The sequence below is a fragment of the Pleurodeles waltl genome, chromosome 8 (assembly GCF_031143425.1).
Source record: "Pleurodeles waltl isolate 20211129_DDA chromosome 8, aPleWal1.hap1.20221129, whole genome shotgun sequence".
Lineage (NCBI taxonomy): Eukaryota > Metazoa > Chordata > Amphibia > Caudata > Salamandridae > Pleurodeles > Pleurodeles waltl.
Window position 1 is genome coordinate 578018522 of NC_090447.1, and position 20760 is coordinate 578039281.

Consider the following 20760-nt stretch of genomic DNA (forward strand, 5'->3'; position numbering starts at 1 on the left):
ATACATAGGAATGACCTGTGGTTGGCTGTAGTCAACACACCAGGTGCCAGAGTGGGGCACAGATATCTGAAAATAGAGATGCCAAAGGGTACAGTAAGTGGCCATAGAATTGGGAGAATCTGCCTGCCATGTACAATGTCAAATACAAAACTGTCAATGCAAAGTGAAGTTAAAGTGTCTTACCTGTGTGTCACTGGAAGTACTGTCGTATAATAGCTGTTCTGTTGTCCTCATCCTCATCCTCTGCCTCCTCATCTTCACTGTCCACAGGGTCCACTACTGCCACATGCCCATTGCCTACCTCATCCTCCTGCAGAAAAGGCACCTGGCGTCTCAAGGCCAGGTTATGCAACATGCAGCATGCCATGATGATCTGGCACTCCTTCTTGGGTGAGCAGTACAGTGATCCACCTGTTAGATGGAGGCATCGAAACCTGGCCTTCAGGAGACCGAATTTCCTCGCTATTATTCTTCTTGTTTGCCCATGTGCCTCATTGAAAAGTTCCTCTGCCCTTGTCCTGGGATTCCTCACAGGGGTCAGTAGCCATGAGCGGTTGGGTTAACCAGAGTCACCTGCAAATATAGAGGGATACCTGTTAGTCAAATACTAACCCTTATGGCCAACACCATACCCATACACCAACATATACTGGGTGGGATCCATGGGCTCATCTATTAGCCACACCCAGTGCCTCTGGAGTTGAGCCATCACATATGGGATGCTGCTATTCCTCAGGTTAAATGCATCATGCACAGACCCAGGATACTTTGCATTGACATGCGAGATGTACTGGTCCGCCAGGCACACTATCTGCACATTCATTGAGTGAAAGCTCTTCAGATTTCTGAACACCTGTTCATTTCTCCGGGAGGGTGGGCGGATAAATGCAATATGTGTACCATCAATAGCCCCAATAATGTGGGGGATATGTCCCATTGCATAGAAGGCAGCTTTCACTGTGGCCAAATTCTCCACCTGGGGGAAAACAATGTAGCTGCGCATGTGTTTAATCAGGGCAGACAACACTTTGGTCAGTACTATTGAGAACATTGGCTGAGACATTCCTGATGCCAAGCCCACTGTCACTTGTAAGGAGCCACTTGCCAAGAAATGGATTACTGATAGGACTTGCACCAGAGGGGGGATCCCGGTGGGGTGACGGATATCAGATATCAGGTCAGGCTCCAATTGGGCACACAGCTCTGTGATTGTGGCCCTGTCCAGTCTATAGGTGAGGATAATGTGCCTGTGCTCCATTGTTGCCAAGTCCACCAGGGGTCTCTACACAGGGGGATGTCTCCATCTCCTATTCATCCTGACGGGTTGTAATCTAGGGGGCAAAACGGTGAGCAGCTGGTCAGTATTCCACATTTCCAAACACTACACTGCATTGCATGTTGTGACTGTAACAGTATGTTGTTGGATAGGGCCAAATGGTGCCTATGTGTACTGTGATGCAGTTAGGTGCCATGGCCTGTCCCCCCTGGAATGGCATCTGTATGTCCTGTGTGGATGGACATGCGGAAATGAGGTAATGCCGCTGACGTTGTGTGCCGTTGCGGGAGGCGGTCGAGTACCGCCGTGCAACTTCTCATTGTTGTCATTGGGCCCTATGGAATACAGTGGCCAATGGTGATGTACGCCAGTGGTGACGGTACACACAGCTGCGGACGTGACTGCCATTTTCTATCTGTTCACTCACTTGCTACCTGACCTAAAACAGGAGAGGACCTACACTGCAAGTACTGCTGTGACCTGTGTCTGGAACCTACCATGTTCGTGTCACTGGGGAAAGGGCCCCTGCCTTCACCGCTGCGGAGTTGGAGACACTGGTGGATGGGGTCCTACCCCAGTACCGAATGCTGTATGGGCCTCCAGACCAACAGGTGAGTACACTGTGAGCACGATGCATGGGGCATGAATGCATGGAGTGCTGTGTGTGAGGGCCTCGTGTGGGGGGGGTTGGTGGAAGGCTTTTGGGCAGCGTGCTGCATGTATGGTGGGCAATGTCTGTGTGTAAAGGGATGTGAGGGCTATGGTGGGCCATGAGTGTAAGAGGCTGGACGGTGTGACTAATACCTTTTTCTATGTTTCTTTTTCTGCAGGTCAGCGCCCATCAGAACCAGGGTATATGGCGTACCATCCCCAAGAACATGCAGACCCTGGGGTTCTACCACAGGCGGAGCACCCACTATCGCAAAAGGTGGAAGGACCTGAGATGCTGGGCAAGGAAGACAGCGAAGACCCATCAGGGGATGGCCTCCCAACGAGGAAGGGGTGCCTGTTGAACCCTGATCCCCCTGATGGCCCGCATACTGGTGGTGGCCTATCCGGAGCTAGATGGGCGCTTGAGGGCATCACAGCAGCCACAAGTGGGTGAGTACACTTTCCCAATATACTACTTGCGCGTGGTGGGGTGGTCTCCGGGTGGGGGATGTGGGCCTGTGGGTGCACCTAGACCAGGCCGGACATTGCAGGGTAGGTCCCATGTTGGGCAGGGGCTGATGAACACCACCTACTACCAAGCTAGTAGGCATCCACTACTGGGCAGGGATCTGTGGGTGTCAGGTATGCTGCTATTGGCGTTAGGTATTCCTGTCCATGGGCTGGTGACTAGCATTGTGACTGGTAGTACATTGCCTAGTTTGTAGGGCTGTTCCATGTGTGCGTGTGTGTGTGTGTGTTGTGCACGGCAACTGTGTTGTTGCCACTGACCAAGTGTATCCTTTGTCTCTTCCCCCCCTTTTTGTTTTGTCACCCTGTCCTTATGTGCATTAGCATCTTCTGGCGGAGGAGCAGAGTACCATTTGCAACAAACAAATGCATTCCTGGAGGACATTCACTCTGGCATGGCGACCCAACAGAGATCAACCCAGGCTCTGGCCTCCTCGCTGATGGCAGCCATTGTCCCTGTCTCTAGCCTCCCCCCTCCAACTTCCTCTACCCAGTCCCATTCCCCTCAACCTCAACCTATCCCAAGCACACATTCAGACCAGCATGCACCCAAGACAACACCCAGGAGTGGCTCAGGCAAACACAAGCACCCCACGTCATCCCACAGGCACTCACACAAACACCATCCAGATGCAGACATACCAACATCCATTGCCTCTACTGTTTCCTCTACTCCTCGTCGTCCACCACCCTCTCAGTAGTGTCTCCACTCACACCTGCATGCACTACATCCTCATCCACTACCCCCATCACCATCACACCTATCACTACGCACCCCTCACTGGCAGTCATCACCCCAGATCCATGCACACGTCCCCTGTGTCCTCTCCCACTGTGTCTGTGCCCCCTCCTCCAAAAGTACACAAACGCAAGCACTCAGACACCCAACAGCCATCCACTTCACAACATCATCCAGCCCATGCACCTGCACCCAAACACAGCAGACAGACACCTCCTACAACCACTCCCTCTTCCTCCACTCCCAAACCTTCACCCTCTTCCCGCCCCAGTGTCCCTAAGAAGCTTTTCTTCTCTGCCATTGACCTCTTCCCTACCCCTCCCCCCATCCTTCACGTCGGGCCAGGGTGGTCATAACCCAAGCGAGCACCTCAACCACCCAGTCCATGGCCACAGTAGTGCCGGCAGCTACTGCAGGTGGGAGAGGCTCCAGGGAACCAGCCATCAGCACTGACAGTGTGCCTGCACCAGCTGCCAAAGGGAAGGGCAAGGAGGCACCACCAGCTGCCAAGGGGAAGGGCAAGGAGGCACTACCACCTGTCAAGTGGAATGGCAAGGAGGCACCACCAGCTGCGAAAGGGAAGGGCAAGGGGCATTCACCTGCAGGCAGGAAGGACAGGAGGCCTGGTGCTGGGACTGATTCTGAGCCTCCACCACCAACCATGGCAGTTAAGCTGTCCAAGGCTGCAGGAGAATTGCTGGAGCCTCCCCCCACCACTGGCATCCCGACACCTGCACCACCACCAGCACCGCCACAAGCACCCCCACCAGCACCACTGCCAGCAGCAGCAGCCCCAGTGGGCAGCCGTCCGAGGCTGCAGGGGAAGGGCTAGTGCCTCCCCCCACCACTGGTATCCCCCACACCATCATCACCACCAGCATCACCACCAGCCCTGCCACCAGCACCACCACCAGCAGCAGCAGCCCCAGTGGGCAGCCATCCGAGGCTGCAGGGGAAGGGCTGGAGCCTCTCCCCCACCACTGGCATCCCCGAAACCAGCACCGCCACTGCTACTACTGAGCAGCTGTCACCGCCGGCGGGCAGTGTGTAGTCCTGCCTCCATGGGCTGCAGTGCATCCTGGACCCTGCAAATCCTGTAGGTGTGACACCCAGGTGAGAGACTGTGACCTTGCACTCCCCAAGTGCTACATCACAGGGCACAAGCCCCCCTCCAGAACCAGAGGAAGAAGCCATCCACTCACCCCCTCCTTGCCAGGATGAAACACACTGGGCACAAGGCCCCCTCCAGAACCAGTGGAAGAAGCCATCCACTAACCCCCACCTTGCCAGGATGAAGCCCACTGGGCACAAGGCCCCCTCCAGAACCAGTGGAAGAAGCCATCCACTCACCCCCTCCTTGCTAAGATGAAGCACACTGGGCACAAGGCCCCCTCCAGAACAAGTGGAAGAAGCCATCCAGTCACCTCCTCCTTGCCAGGATGAAGCACACTGGGCACAAGGCCCCCTCCAGAACCAGTGGGCAAACCACCCACTTGATAGACTGTGGCTTTGCACTCCCCAGGACTAAGCAGTGGGCAAACCACCCACTTGAGAGACAGTGGCTTTGCACTCCCCGGGACCAAGCAGTGGGCAAACCACTCACTTGAGAGACTGTGGCTTTGCACTCCCCAGGACTGAGCAGTGGGCAAACCACCACTTGAGAGATTGTGGCCTTGCACTCCCCAGGACAGAGTGATGGGCATGTTGCCCCCTCCAGGACCAGTGGTGTTGTACCATCTTTCGGCTGAGGTGCCCCCCTGTTCTCCGTCCCCCTGAGGTGCCTGTGTATTTTTGACCTGATACCCCTGCAGTGTTGTCTCCGTGTTGTGGCAGGAGTCAAGTGGGACCTTGGCCTATGTGATGTGTCCCTGTGGCCTACGGACATTGTGGACTGGGCAGTGCCCCTCCATTTGGATATATGTAGATACTGTTTTGATTTTGAAGCACAAATTTCTACTATTTTATCTTATTACACTCACTCTAATCAAATTCCGTTTGTCCTTGCATTATTCCTGAGGGATACGGGGTAGATATGTGATGTTATTGCATCTGTTTGTGTGTATGGTGTTGGGGGTGTTGCATGTTGTGTGTGTGTGTGTCACTCTCTTTTTCCTCCCCTGCCCTTGTGTGCTAGGAGGCAGTACTCACTGTGGTCGTCTTTACCGGTGTCGCTGTTCGTAATGCATAAAGAGGTATACAAGCATGGGGAAGATGTGCAACTCGGGCTCCATGGCGTAGTGGTTCTTCCTTGAGTCTCCAGAGGTGAGTCCTTTGCCTTTTGTGTACTGTTTCCGCTGTGCTTTTGATGTCGTTGGTACTGCCCCAGAAAAGGTGGCGGACAGGCCTGTTGTAATACTGTGGGCGGTAGTTTGTCTTCCTCCTGGCTGTTGGCGGTTACCACCACAGTGCTTGTTGCTACCGCCATGGCGGTTGGTGTGTTAAAGGGACTGTCTGTGTGGGCGGTTTCCGCCGTGGTCATAATTCCATTTTTTTACCGCCAGCCTGTTGGCGGTATTACTGCCATATTATCACCGACCGCCAGGGTTGTAATGAGGGCCTCTGCCCTCTCAGCCCTGTTGTCTGGTCACCTGATGCCTGCCTGTCCCTCCTTCTCACCCCTTTCTCCATGCTTTCAGCCTCATGGTCTGCGTGCCTTCTCCCTCCCTGTCTCACCTTCTCACTGCTTTCTCTGGGCTCTCAGCCCTGTGGTCTGCATGCCTGCTGCATGTCTGTCCTCCCTTCTCACCATTTCTCTGTGTTCATAGCTCCATGGTCTGTGTGCCTGCTGCCCACCTGTACCTCCTTCTCACAGCTTTCTCCTTCCTCCCAGCCCCGTTGTCAGTGTGCCTACCTGTTCCTCCTTCTTTTCACTTTCTTCTCCTTCTCAGCCACATGATCTGCGTGCCTTTTGCCTGCCTCTCCTCCTTCTCACCACTTTCCCCAAGCTCTCAGCCCAGTGGTCTGTACGTCAGCCTGTCCCTCCTTCTCACTGTTTTTTCCTTCCTCTCATCCTCATTTTCCGTGTAACTGCTGCCTGCCTATCCCTACTCCTCACTGCTTTCTACAGACTGTCAGTCCTGTAGCATGCATGCTGCTGCCTTCCTGTCTTGCCTACTATCATGAGAGTAGGTTTCGCAATTAGGAAAACACACGGATGCTTTTCTGATTCCAGTACTCCATTTTATTTTGAACTCAAACAAGCCACACTTGAACAAAATTGCACATTTTCCCTTAAACCTAAAATAACACTGATGCTGTTTTTATCACAACTTGTAGGTAATAAACAGTTTTTAAGCCCCCAAAGTGAGAAAAAGAGGCCATGATCGTTGACTTTTACATGTACTCAAAACTTTGTATTTTGTCCCAATTAGACCACGGATTTGTTCCCTCACATCCTTATTAAGCTCTAAAATTGATGGACCTGCTTCAAATACAGAATTTTAAGCAGAAGGAAGTCTTGTGCTTCAAATCATGCTTTAGGTAAATCAGTTTAGAAATGAGTACAATTAGCACTACTTTTACTCTGATAGTAATCACCTGCATTTTCCTTCCTCTCAGTCCTGTGGCCTGGATGCCTGCTGCCTGCCTGACCCTCCTTCTCACTACTTTCACCTCCTTCTTAGTCCTGTGCTCAGTGTGCTTGCTGCCTGCCTGTCCCTCCTTCTCACCCCTACTCCGTTCTTTCCTATGGTCTGCATGCCAGCTGCCTGTTGCCTGTCTGGACCTCCTTCACACAGCTTTCTCCATGCTCCTAGCCACATGATCTGCATGGCTGCTGCCTGTCCCTCCTTATCTCTACTTTCACCTTGTTCTCAGCCCCATAACATGCATGCCTGCCTCTCCTTCCTTCTCCCCACTTTCTCCTCCCTCCCAGCCCAGTGGTCTGCATGCCTGCTGCCTGCCTTTCCCTCCTTCTCACTGCTTTCTCTGAGATCTCAGACCCGTGGTCGACATGCCTGCCCCCTTGTCAGAGTCACCAGATCCTCGGGGTCTGTACACGTTCCCAACACTTCCACCCCAAGACAGCTCCAATACTCTGATTAGAATTGTCACAGAGTCTAAGAGAGTCCAAGTGGGAAAAAGGGGATTAAGAAGGGAACAGCTGGGAAGGAGACCTGTAGGAAGCAAAAAGGTTAAAACACACAATATCAAAATTACATCATATGAAAATCAATACTAGGCTATTATTCTAAGCATTGTCATTCTGAAAACATGGACAACCTAAGCATAGACTTAAAATTATTAGGATTCAAGATGACTGGATACCTGTGAGGGGATCAAGAAAGGTTAAATGCAATTTTCAAATTCAAGAATTATCATTTACATGAGGTTCAGGAAAGAATCTGAATGATTTCTAAACCATCATATGAATCGTGTTTGAGAAACATATTAGGAACACACAACATTACATCTAGAAACCTGGTTCTTTGTTCTCTCAAATTGCTGGAACATGACTTGATCACATTGCAGATCTTTACATAGCTAGTAAAAATACCATAGGTTGATTGTGCACCATGAATAACACAAATTAGACTCGAGAAATAAATCACGCGACTTGCCAACTCAAAAGCCACCAAGTAAATGCCTTAAAATGGTAGCGCGTAATGAACACCATGAATTTAAGCACAGGAAATGAATCGCACGTTTTGCCGATTCGAGTACCACCATGTAGCTGCCTAGGAATGATAGCGCACAATGAACATCATGTATTAAGCACAAGAAATGAATCGCGGGTCTTGCCGATTCGAATGCCACCATGTAACTGTCAAGGAATGGTAGCTCACAATGAACATCATGAATCAAGTACAAGAAAACGAATTGTGCGTCTTGCCGATTCGAATGCCACCATGTAACTGTCAAGGAATGGTAGCGTACAATGAATATCAAGGGTTAAAGCACAAGAGAACGAATCGTGCATCTTGCCGATTCGAATACCACCATGTAACTGCCAAGGAATGGTATCGCACAATAAATAACATGAATTAAGCACGAGGAAAGAATTGCGCGTCTTGCCGATTTGAATGCCACCATGTAATTGCCAAGGAATGGTAGCGCACAATGAATAACATGAATTAAGCACGAGGAAAGAATTGCGCGTCTTGCCGATTCGAATGCTACCTTTGTAAATGCCATAAAATGTTAGCGCACAATGAATATCAAGAGTTAACACACAAGAAAACGAATCACCCGTCTTGCCGATTCGAACGCCACCATGTAACTGTCAAGGAATGGTAGCGCACAATGAAAATCAAGGGTTAAAGCACAAGAGAATGAATCGCGCGTCTTTCCGATTCAAATGCCACCATGTAACTGCCAAGGAATGGTAGCGCACAATGAATAACATGAATTAAGCACGAGGAAAGATGCGCGCGTATTGCTGATTCAAATGCCACCATGTAATTGCCATGGAATGGTAGCGCACAATGAATAACATGAATTAAGCACGAGGAAAGAATCGCGCGTCTTGACGATTTGAATGCCACCATGTAATTGCCAAGGAATGGTAGCGCACAATGAATATCAAGAATTAAGCACGAGAAAAGAATTGCACGTCTTGCCGATTCGAATGCTACCTTTGTAAATACCATAAAATGGTAGCGCACAATGAATATCAAGAGTTAACACACAAGAAAACGAATCGTGCGTCTTGCTGATTCGAATGCCACCATGTAACTGCCTAGGAATGGTAGCGTACAATGAATATCAAGAATTAAGCACAAGAAAAGAATTGCGCGTCTTGCCGATTCGAATGCTACCTTTGTAAATGCCATAAAATGGTAGCACGCAATGAATATCAAGAGTTAACACACAAGAAAACGAATCGCGCATCTTGCTGATTCGAATACCAGCATGGAAATGCCACAAAACTACCAAGCGCACATTCACACGCACAAGAGTACGTTAGATTATCATGAAAAGATTAGGCCCAAGAACTCGAGACTTTTCGATAACAGGGTCGGGGGCCCAGCCCGACCTCCGTCTTACCGCCCTGATCTAGGATCACCAATGAAAGTGAAAAAAGGGCAAAGCCTGGAGGATCAAAGTAGGCCACCGGAACAGGAGCTCAGGAAGTTGCTGCTGCTCTGCACCAGGACCTCTGAATAGTGAGCACGTGGAGCTGGGCTGGCTCCCTTTTATAGAGTCTTAGCCCAGCCCACCAACCACACCCAGGCATGCTGCAGGTAAAGCTTCTAGAAGGCCCTGGAAAGGGACCACACCCTGACACAGTCTGAAAGCCTGCAGCAGTACATTGCATGAGAACAGTATTTATGTGCATGCTGAACATAAGTGCTCAGGATTAAACTCTGCAATGCAAAAGGTTAAACAACATCATATCAGCACAATGCATACATTATGTTAATTTGAAATTATTTGGTATTTGCATTCTTGTTGCCCGTAGAGCGCGCACTGCCCTGATGTTGAAACCCCTGCATGACCCTCCTACTATCAGTAGAATAGGTTTAGCAAGACTTATAATAACAAACAAGGAGGCATTTCTGATGCCAGTGTTCCAAATAACTTTGAACTTACACTGGATTTACTTGAAAAAAGTTGCCCATATTCCCCTGCTCTTAAAACAACCGTAATGCTGTTTATATCACATCCTGTAGTGCATAACCACTTGAAAGACCCCCAAGTGAAACAATAAGCCATTATCATTGACTTTTACGCATTCTCAGAACTTTGTATTTTGTCCCAATGAGAGCATAGACCTGTCCCTTAAAATCTTTATTAACCTCTTAAACTGATGGACCCACAAGCTGCTAATTCGCTTCAAGTACTTATTTTTGTGCAGAAGCCAATCATGTGCTTCAAATTATGCTTTATTTACATCAAGTCAAAAATCAGTGAAATTAGTGTTATTTTTACTTTCATAGTAATTATCTGCTTTCTCCTTCCTCTCAGTCCCGTGGTCTGCATGCCTGCTGCCTGCCGCCTGCTGGTCCCTCATTTTCACTGCTTTCTCTGGGCTCTCAGCTACATAGTCTTTGTGCCTACTGCCTGCCTGCCCCTCCTTCTCACCACTATCTCCTCCCTCTCAGCCCTGTGGTCTGCATGCCTAATACCTGCCTCTCTCTCCTTCTCACTGCTGTCTCCATGACTCAGCCCCGTGGTCTGCATCCATGCTGCCTGCCTGCCTCTCCTTCACATTGCTTTCTCCTCCCTCTCAGCCCATGGTCTGCATGCCGGCTGCATGTCTCTTCCTCCTTCTCAGTACTTTCTCCTACCTCTCAGCCCCATGATCTGCGTTCCTACTGCCTGCCTATCCTTCCTTTTTCCCACTTTCTCCTTCCTATCATCTCTGTGGTCTTGGTGTCTGCTTTCTGCCCATCACTTTTTCTCACTGCTTACTGCTACCTCTCAGCCCTGTGGTCTGCCTGCCTGCTGCCTGCCTGTCTTCCCTTCTTACCGCTTTCTCCATCCTCTGAGCCCCGTGTTCTGCATGCCTGATGCCTGTTTGTCCCTCCGACACCACTTTCTCTCATTCCCACGGTCTGTGTACCTGCTGCCTTCCTCTCCCTCCTTTCCACTGCTTTCTTCTACCTCTCAGCCCTGTGGTCTGTATGTCTGCTACCTGCCTGTCCCTCCTTCTCACTGCTTTCCTTTCTTCTTCCTCTCAGCTCAGAGGACTGTGTGCCTGCTTCCTGCCTGTCCCTCCCTCCCACCACTTTCTCCTTCCTCTCTGCCCCATGATCTGCATTTCTGCAGCCTGCCTGTCCCTCCTACTTATTGTTTTCTCTGGGTTCTCAGCCTAATGGTCTTCTCGCTGCATGCCTGCCTGTCTCTCCTACTACCAGAAGAGTAACTGTAGTGATAAATAGAAGAACACTAATACCAGTGTTTGTTTTTATTTTGAACTCACACCAGATACACTTGAACAAAATTGCAAATTTCAGTTTTTATCACATCCTGTAGTGAATAAGCACATTTTAAGCCCCCAAAGTAAAATAATAGGCCAATGTCCAATGTCTTTACTTTACACATACTCAAAACTTTGTAATTTGTCCCAAGGAAACCGTAGATTTGTCCCTTAACATCCTTATAAAGCTCTAAAACTATATATTTATATATATATATGTGATAGTTAGGCTCAAATTTTAAACTTACAAAAAAACATAGAAATTCACAGTTATACCTAGAAGTATCTCAAGTAACTATAACTCGTTCCCTAAGGTAACTATAACATGCACCCTCACCTTGCACTGCTAATTATCCCACAAATTACAGCACTCATGACCTCTTTGATAAGATCACAACTCATATCATTGTAATATTTGCAGTAACATTTTTAGAGAAAAACAAGTTATCCATCAATAGATCAAAACAAGAATTTTTTTTTCTTGTTATCGTTATTGCGCAAATGGTGCTTTCCTGGTCAAAGGGTTTCTTGCTCTCCTTCCTTTGCCTGAAGTACAGGCCATTTTTTTCATTAAGGTGCTGCTGGCCCACCAGTAATCAGAAGGGAATTGTTTAACACAGCAGCGGCTCTAGGAACGAGCAAACAATAGAAACATGGCAGTGTGTATATAGTTAGTTCTATATCAGGTTGCTGCAGGTCAGCAGACTACAGGTCTTCAAAACCTCGATGCTAGTCTAGCAAGCTCAAACAAGCAGCTGCATGTCTAGCCATGCCACAAACAAACAAAACTTTTCTATACAAAAGAAATGGCACAAACAATAGATCTATGCAACATCTATTAGCAGTGACAATATTGTTTCTCAATGTTGTGCCCCATGCCACTTACTATGAAACATAACAAAGTGGAAAAGAAAATGCTATTACAAAGTCAATGCTGGCCAAGTAATGCCACATTTGTTTACTTTTCAACCATGCTGCACAGAAGTAGTAGAGAGATTCCATATGCACAGCAACCACACACCTGTATAACATAGCTTAAAACATTATAAATCCAAATAGCAGAGAGGTTTGGAAATGTTTTTACCCTGTTTTACCTCTGTGGTGATGCTGTGCTGCATGGTTAAAAGTGTGAGTGTGTGTATATATTGACTGAAAAAAACAAAGGTTACAGGGACGTTATAGTTAGGCTCACATTTTAAAAGTACACAACCATAGCAATTCACCTGTTAAGGTTACAGTTATCTCAAGTAACTTTAGCTACTGCCCTAAGGTAACTATGACTTGCACCCTCGCCATGAACAGTTTTTTTCACAATTTCTTTTACTGCAAATATTACATTGATATGATTAGTGATGTTATCAAAGATGTCATGAGTGCTGTAATTTGTCTGGTAATTAGTAGTGCATGTAGTGCATGACGAGGGCACAAGTTATTGACTTATAAACAGGTACTGGGGTGAACAGGTAATGGCATCCTGAGATCACCACCAGGGGTCCAATTTTAATCTTGTCCAGGTGGTCCCACAATAAAATTAAGGAAGTGGCCGTTTCCTGAGACAGTTTTATGTTCTGTTGTTTGTTTTGGTCCCAGTTTGCGTTTTGTGTTGTTGCGTGACAACTTTTGTTCCCCACCGTTTCTGCTCCACTCCAACGTGGGATTACATAGGTGAAGCATGCCACAATCAGTGGGTGAGGGCAGTTTTTTTCCACACTGGTGGTCACCTACCCTTTGGGGGTAGATGCACTGCTTCTTCTTGTCCTTCAGTGATAGTGGTTGATATATTGGGAGGTTGGACAAGGAAGTTTTTTCTCTTACCTCTCTCTAGGTGTTTTTTTTATATTCAAGTTTTAGTTACCTTAGAGCACGAGATTAGATACCCCCATGATCATGAAAGTAAGCCTTGTTCTTATTGTGGCTTTCTTCTGTCTTCTTGCGTATTCCTTTCACAGACCACTGTTCCACCCCAGTACAAAATAACCAACCCGGGTTAAAGTACATCTGGACATTCTGTCCTTAAATAATTACAAATGTGGAAACCCCAGTGGCATTGTGATTGGTAACCCTGTAGGCCCAGACAGTTTTACCACGTTGAGTAATCCAATCCTCATTTCCAACCATAGCTAACTGTATAACTCCTTTAATGACATGGTTAAACTTTTCAACCATGCCATTGGCATTTGGATTATATAATGAAGAAGTTTTGTGTTTAACACTGATACACTCAAAATAACAATTTGCCTTGTTGGAGACAAATCACATACCAGTGTCACTCAAAATGGTTGTCAGAATGCCCTCAGAAAGAAAAAAGAAGGAACTCCAAAACTGAATCAGTGGCAATGTAAAATCCACTTTCACTACCGGCCAACTTGAAAATAACTCAATAAGTACTAAAATATATTTTTGTGGATAACCAGTTGGTCCCACGTCAATTGCTACTGACTTCCACAGATTTGTAGGATTAATGCCCTCACATACAGGAGGTTCTAAAGTTTGTAAAGATTTGTCATCCATAAAACACTTTAGGTACTCTCTCACAAATCTTTCAATAGCTAAATTTGTACTGGGCCATCAAATTCTTTTACTCTAGATTTAGGCCCTCATTACAACCCTGGTGGTCGGTGTTAAAGCCGGCGGTAACAAAAATGGAATCATGACCACGGCAGACCCCGCCAACACATACAGCCACTTTAACACTCTGCCACAGCGGTAGCAACAAACACTGCGGCGGTAACCGCCAACAGACAGGCAGGAGACAATGTACCACCCACCCAATTACAACCCGCCCATCTGCCAGCTTTTCTGGGGCGGTACCAACACCATCAAAAGCACAGGGGAAACAGTCCTTTGAAGGGAAACCACTCACCTCTCGACACTCAAGGAAGAAATAGGACGCCATGGTGCCCGAGCTGTAGGTCTTCCCCATGCTGGTGTTTCTGCTCATATACCAGGAGTACCAACGGCAGTGACGACGACCACACCGAATACTGCACCTAGCACATAGGGGAGGAGGGAAGAAAAAGAGAGTGACACACACACGCAACACCCAGACCCCCACCCTCACCCCCAAAACCATTCACACAAACACATGCAACAACATTACATATACACCTCGTAACCCTCTGGAATAATGCAAGGACAAAAGTAAATGAGTCAAATGAGTGTTATATTAGAAATAGTTAGAAATAAGTTAATAATTCAAAAACAGTATTTACAAAATATACAATATGTACAAAAGGTGGGACAATGTCCACTCAAAATGTCTGTGGCCCATTGGGCCAAAACACATAGGCCAAGCCCACATTTGACTCCTGCCTCACTACGGAGAGAACACTGCAGGGGCATCAGGTCGAAAACACACAGGCACCTCAGGAGGACGGGGAAGGGGAGGACACCTCAGCTTGAAGATGGTACAAAGCCACTGCTCCTGGAGGGGGCTCCATGCCCACTGCTTGGTCCTGGGGAGTGCAGAGCCACAGTCTCTCAAGTCTTTCAAGTGGGTGGCGTGCCCACTGCTTGGTCCCGGGGAGTGCAAAGCCACAGTCTCTCAAGTGGGTGGTTTGCCCACTGTTTGGTCCTGGGAGTACAAAGACACAGTCTCTCAAGTGGGTGGTTTGCCCACTGCTTGGTCCTGGGGAGTGCAAAGCCACTGTCTCTCAAGTGGGTGGTTTGCCCACTGCTTGGTCTTGGGGAGTGCAAAGCCACAGTGTCTCAAGTGAGTGGTTTGCCCACTGCTTGGTCCTGGGGAGTGCAAAGCCACAGTCTCTCTAGTGGGTGCTGGTTTTCAACTGGTTCTGGAGGGGGCTTGGTGCCCAGTGTGCTTCATCCTGCCAAGGATTGGGTGAGTGGATGCCTTCTTTCACTGGTTCTGGAGGGTGCTTGGTGCCCAGTGTAATTCATCCTGCCAAGGATAGGGTGAGTGGATGCCTTCTTCTACTGGTTCTGGAGGGGGTTTGGTGCCCAGTGTGCTTCATCCTGCCAAGGATAGAGTGAGTGGATGCCTTCTTCCACTGGTTCCGGAGGGGGCTTGGTGCCCAGTGATGCAACACAAGGGGTGTGCAAGGTCACAGTCACTCACCTGGGTGTCAGATCCACACAATTTTCCGTGGGCAGGATGCATGACACACCATGGATGCATGACTACAGTCCATCCGCTGACGGGGACGGCTATACAGTGGTTGCAGTGCAGGTGGCGGTGCTGCCAGAGGTGGGGGGAGGCTCCAGCCCTTCCCCTGCAGCCTCAGACGGCTGCCCACTGGGACTGCTGCTGCTGGTGGCGGTGCTGCTTGCGGCAGTGCTTGCAAGGTGCAGGTGGTGGTGCTGCCCGCGGTGCAGCTGGCGGTGGTGGCCGACGTGCAGGTGGCGGTGCTGCCAGTGGAGGGGGGAGGCTCCAGCCCTTCCCCTGCAGCCTCGGGCGGCTGAAGTGTCCTGGCTGGTTTTCTGTGCCCCTTCCTGCCCTTGGCAGATGGTGGTGCCTCCTTGCTTCTGCCAGCTGGAGTCTTTGCCTTGGCCTTGCTGGCTGGTTGTGCCTCCTTCTCCTTGCTGGATGCTCTCATCTTTTTGCCCTTTCCTGTTGGCGGAACCTTCTTGTCCTTGGCAGGTGTTGGTGGCACACTGGCTGGGCTAACGGGTGCCTCCTTAGAGCATCTCAGAGCTCCTGAAACCACAGCAGACGTGGACTTGGTGGCTGATATGCTGGGCTGGGTTCTGGCCACACTAGCCCGAGGTGAAGGATGTGGGGGGAGGGGTAGGGCATAGGTCAATGCTGGCAAGGAAAAGCTTCCTAGGGACACTAGGGCAGGAATAGGGTAAAGGTTTGGGAGTGGAGGAAGAGGGAGTGGTTGTAGGAGGTGTCAGTCTGCTGTGTTTGGATGCTGTTGTGAGGTGGATGACTGTTGGGTAGGTGTGTGTTTGCATTTGTGTACTTTGGAAGGAGGGGTCATAGACACAGTGGGAGAGGACACAGGGGACATGTGCATGGATGTTGGGGTGGTGACTTCCAGTGAGCGGCATGTAATGAAAGGTGTGCTGGTGATGGAGGCAGTGGATGAGGATGTAGTGCATGCAGGTGTGAGTGGAGATGCTACTGGGAGGGAGGTGGGTGAGGAGGGGGACACAGTGGAGGCAGTGGATGTTGGAGTGTCTGCTTCTCGATGGTGCTTGTGTGAGTGCCTGTGGAATGTGTGGTGCTTGTGTTTGCCTGAGCCACTTCTGTGTGTTGATTTGGGTGAATGCTGGTCTGAAGGTGTGCTTGGGATAGTTTGGGGTTGAGGAGAATGGGACTGGGTAGAGGAAGTTGGAGAGGGGAGGCTGGAGACAGGGACAATGGTTGCCATCAGCGCTGAAGCCAGAGCCTGAAATGCTCTCTATTGAGCCACCACACCAGACTGAGTGCCCTCTAGGTATGCATTTGCTTGTTGCAAATGCCTCTCAACACCCTGGATGGCATTCAGAATGGTTGACTACCCAACAGTGAGGGATCTCAAGAGGTCAATAGCTTCCTCACTCAGGGCAGCAGGGCTGACTGGGGCAGGGCCTGAGGTGCCTGGGGCAAAGGAGATGCCCACCCTCCTGGGTGAGCGGGCACGGGAAACACGCTGAGGGGCTGCTGGGAGGGCGGTGCTGGTACAGGAGTGGTGGCTGTACCTGTTGTTGGGGTGGGCACAGAGGTGTCCACCACCACCAGGGAGCTTCCATCAGAGGAGGAGTCGCTGTATGTAGTGTCCCCTCCTGTCTCCGTCGATGCCCTCCGTCGCACTGGTGCCCTCACTGTCGGTGGATTCTGCCTCCAGGCCCATGTCGGATGCAGCTCCCTCTGTCGCCGGTGCCTCTGCTCCTCCGCCAGATGATGCTAATGCACACAAGGACAGAGTGACAAAACAAAAAAGGGGGGAGAGACAGAGGATACACTTGGGCAATGCCAGCAACACCACTATCGTTGACGTACACAACACACCGGGAGCTGCCCTATGCACTAGGCCATGCACTACCAGTTACACAGCTAGTCACCAGCCCATGGAGTACAATGCCTAACGCCATAAGCTGCACACCTAAAACCCACAGGACCCTGCCCAGTAGTAGATGCCTACTAACACTATTGGGGTTGGAGTGCTCCAGAGCCTGTCCAACAAGGGACCTACCCTGCCTGTTCGCCCTGGCCGAGGGGCACCCACACCCCACATCCCACACCCAGGTAAAACCTTAACGCGTGCAAAGTCATGATTCTGAATCTGTACTCACCCCCTTGTGGCTGCTGTGATGCCTTCAAGTGCCCATCCAACTCTGGATAGGCCACCGCCAGGATGCAGAACATCAGCAGGGTCAGGCTACGTCAGACACCCCTTACTCGATGGGAGGCCAGCCCCAGCTGGGCCTCCGCTGTCTTCCTTGGCCAGCGGCGCAGGTCCTCCCACTGTTTGCGGCAGTGGGTGCTCCACCTGTCAAAGACCCCCAGGGTCCGCACCTTCTTGGCGATGGCACGCCGAATACCCTTTTTCTGATGGGCGCTGACCTGCAGGGAAATATGCATAGAAAAAAGGGATTAGTAAAACCGTCCGGACTATTACACTCAAGTCCCACAATATCCCTCCCATCCTCTTAAGCACAGACATTGACCACCAGACATGCAGCACTCTGCATAGGACCCCTCAGCCCCACCCTACATGAGGCATACACACACAGCACTCCATATATTCATGATCCTCGCATCATGCTCACAGTGTACTCACCTGTTTGTCTGGAGGACCAAAGAGTGAAGTATATTGGGGTAGGACCCCATCCACCAGTCTCTCCAGCTCCTCTGAAGTGAAGGCAGGGGCCCTTTCGCCAGACACACGAGCCATTGTCGCTTCCAGACACAGGTCACAGAAGCACTTGCAGTATAGGTCCTCTCCTGTTGAAGGTCAGGTAACAAGTGATTGATCAGATAGGAAATGGCGGTCACGTTCTCGGCAGTGCGTACTGTCACCACAGGTGTACATCGCTATTGGCTCCTCGAACCCATAGGGCTCAGTGCTAACCAATGCGAAGTTGTGCGGCGGTCTTTGACTGCTGACGGCAATGGCGCACAACGCCAGCAGAATTACTTAATTTCCACTTGTCTCTCCTCAGAGGTCAGGCAGCTGCCATTTCAGGGGGGCACAGGCCTTGGCACCTAACTGCGTCACAGCAGATATTGGCACATCAACTGATTTTCAAATTCACATACTGTTTCTGTAAAGGAAGAAATGCATTTTTGTTGCAACATATGCGTGAATATGACCCTCTGCTCACCGTTTTCCACCCTAGAGTTCAACCGCTGAGTATGAATAGGACATTGAGACATCGCCCCGTGTACAGACCCCTCATGGACCTGACAACTATGGAGGAGAGGCACATAATCCTGACCTACAGACTTGATCGGGCCACAATCTAAGAACTGTGTGCCTAAGTGGAGCCAGACCTGATTTCAGCTATCTGCCACCCCACAGGTATCCCCCCTCTAGTGCAGGTCCTGTCAGTGCTCCATTTCCTGGCAAGTGGTTCCTTCCAAACAACAGTGGCCATGGCATCAGGGTTGTCTCAGCCAATGTTCTCCAACGTGTTGACCAGAGTGTTGTCTGCCCTGCTGAAACACATGCACAGCTACATCGTATTCCCCCAGGTGGAGGATTTGGCCACAGTGAAAGCTGACTTTTATGCCCTGGGACATATCCCCAACATAATTGGTGCCATTGATGGTATGCATGTAGCAGTTGTCCCCCCCGCGGAGAAATGAACAGGTGTTCAGGAATAGAAAAAGCCATCACTCTCTGAATGTGCAGATGGTGTGTTTGGAGGACCAGTACATTTCCCATGTGAATGCCAAGTATCCCGGCTCTGTGCATGACGCCTTTATCTTGAGGAATAGCAGCATCTCATATGTGATGGCTCAACTCTAGAGGCACCGGGTGTGGCTAATAGGTGAGCTCAAGGTCCCCACCTAGTATGTGTTGGTGCATGAGTATGAGGTTGTCCCTAAGGGTGAGTGTGTGGCTAACAGGTATCCCTCGATATTTGCAGGTGACTCTGGTTACCCCAACCTCTCATGGCTACTGACCCGAGTGAGGAATGCCCGGACAAGGGCAGAGGAACGTTACGAGAGGCACATGGGCGAACAAGGAGGATAATTAAGAGAACCTTCGGCCTCCTGAAGGCCAGGTTCAGGTGCCTCCATCTGACTGGTGGATCCCTGTACTACTCACCCAAAAGGTGTGCCAGATCATTGTTGCTTGTTGCATGTTGCACAACCTGGCCTTGAGACGCCAGGTGCCTTTTCAGCAGGAGGATGAGCCTGGAGATGGTCTTGTGGCAGCGGTGGAGCCTGTGGACAGTGAGGAAGAGGAGGAAGAGCATGAAGATGCGTACAACAGAAGTTCTCTCATACAGTTGTACTTCCAGTGACACACAGGTAAGACACTGTAACTTCACTTTACATTGCAGTTTTGTGTTGGACATTGTACATGGCAGCATGATTTCCCTATGTCTATGGCCACTTACTGTACCCTTTGGACTCTCTATTTTCAGATCTCTGTGCCCCACTCTGGCTCCTGGTGTGTTTACTGCTGCCCACTACAGTTCATACCAATGTATATATAACTGTATATGTGAATTGCAATGTTTACAGATTGTTGAACTAATACATATTTCAATCAATTGACAGACTCCAGACTTGTATTTGTTCCATGGGTGTTTATTTAAGTGCTAAGAGGTTGAGGGGGATATGCAATGGGCTGGGGTGGTGGTGGAGGAATGTCCAGTTAGAGTCCAGTCTCTTTGTATCACAGGTGTATTGTCCAAGGGGGCATAGGAAGGGGATCAATGGCAATTCTAGGTGGACAGGGTAACAGAATGGGACACAAGGGTGACAATCAGGAGAGTCTTATTTCCTGGCGGGGTCTTGGCAATGTTTTCTGGCTTCTGCCTGGATTTCAGGGACCGTTTGCGGGGTGATTCTCCTTCTGCAGGGGGTGGGGTGCTGGTGGCCTGTTGTTCCAGTGGCGGGGCCTCCTGTCCACTAGCACCAGCGGAGGTGAATGGCTGTTCTTCGGTGTAGCTAGTGTCAGGGGCCCGTTGGTGTGCCACTGCCTCCCTCATGGTGTTGGCCATGTCAGCCAGCACCCCTGCAATGGTGACCAGGATGGTGTGGATGTGTTTGAGGTCCTCCCTGATCCCCAAGTACTGTCCCTCCTGCAGCCGCTGGGTCTCCTGCAACTTAGCCAGTAACTGACCCAAGGTCTCCTGGGAATGGTGGTATGCTCCCAGGATCCTCGCAAGTGCCTCGTGGAGAGTGGGCTCCCTGGGCCTGTCCTCCCCCTGTCGCACAGCAGTCCTACCAGCTTCCCTGTTGTCCTGTGCCTCTGTCCCCTGAACCGTGTGCCCACTGCCACTGACCCCAGATCCCTGATTGTCTTGGGCTTGTGGGATTGCCTGGGGTCCCTGTAGTGGTGGACACACTGCTGATTGACGTGTCCTGTGAACAGTGGTATGGGCTCGCTGGGTAAGTGCTGTGCTGGTGTTTCCTGAGGGGGGAGGGTCCGTGGTGGTATGGGACTGTGGCAGGGTAACCGACTGTCCAGAGGTCCCTGATGGGCCAAGTTGGTCCTCGTGATCCAGGTGTGCAGAGCTGCTGTCATCACTGTGGGCCTCTTCTGTGGGAGGACTGGATGTTGGTGGCACCTCCTCTCCAGT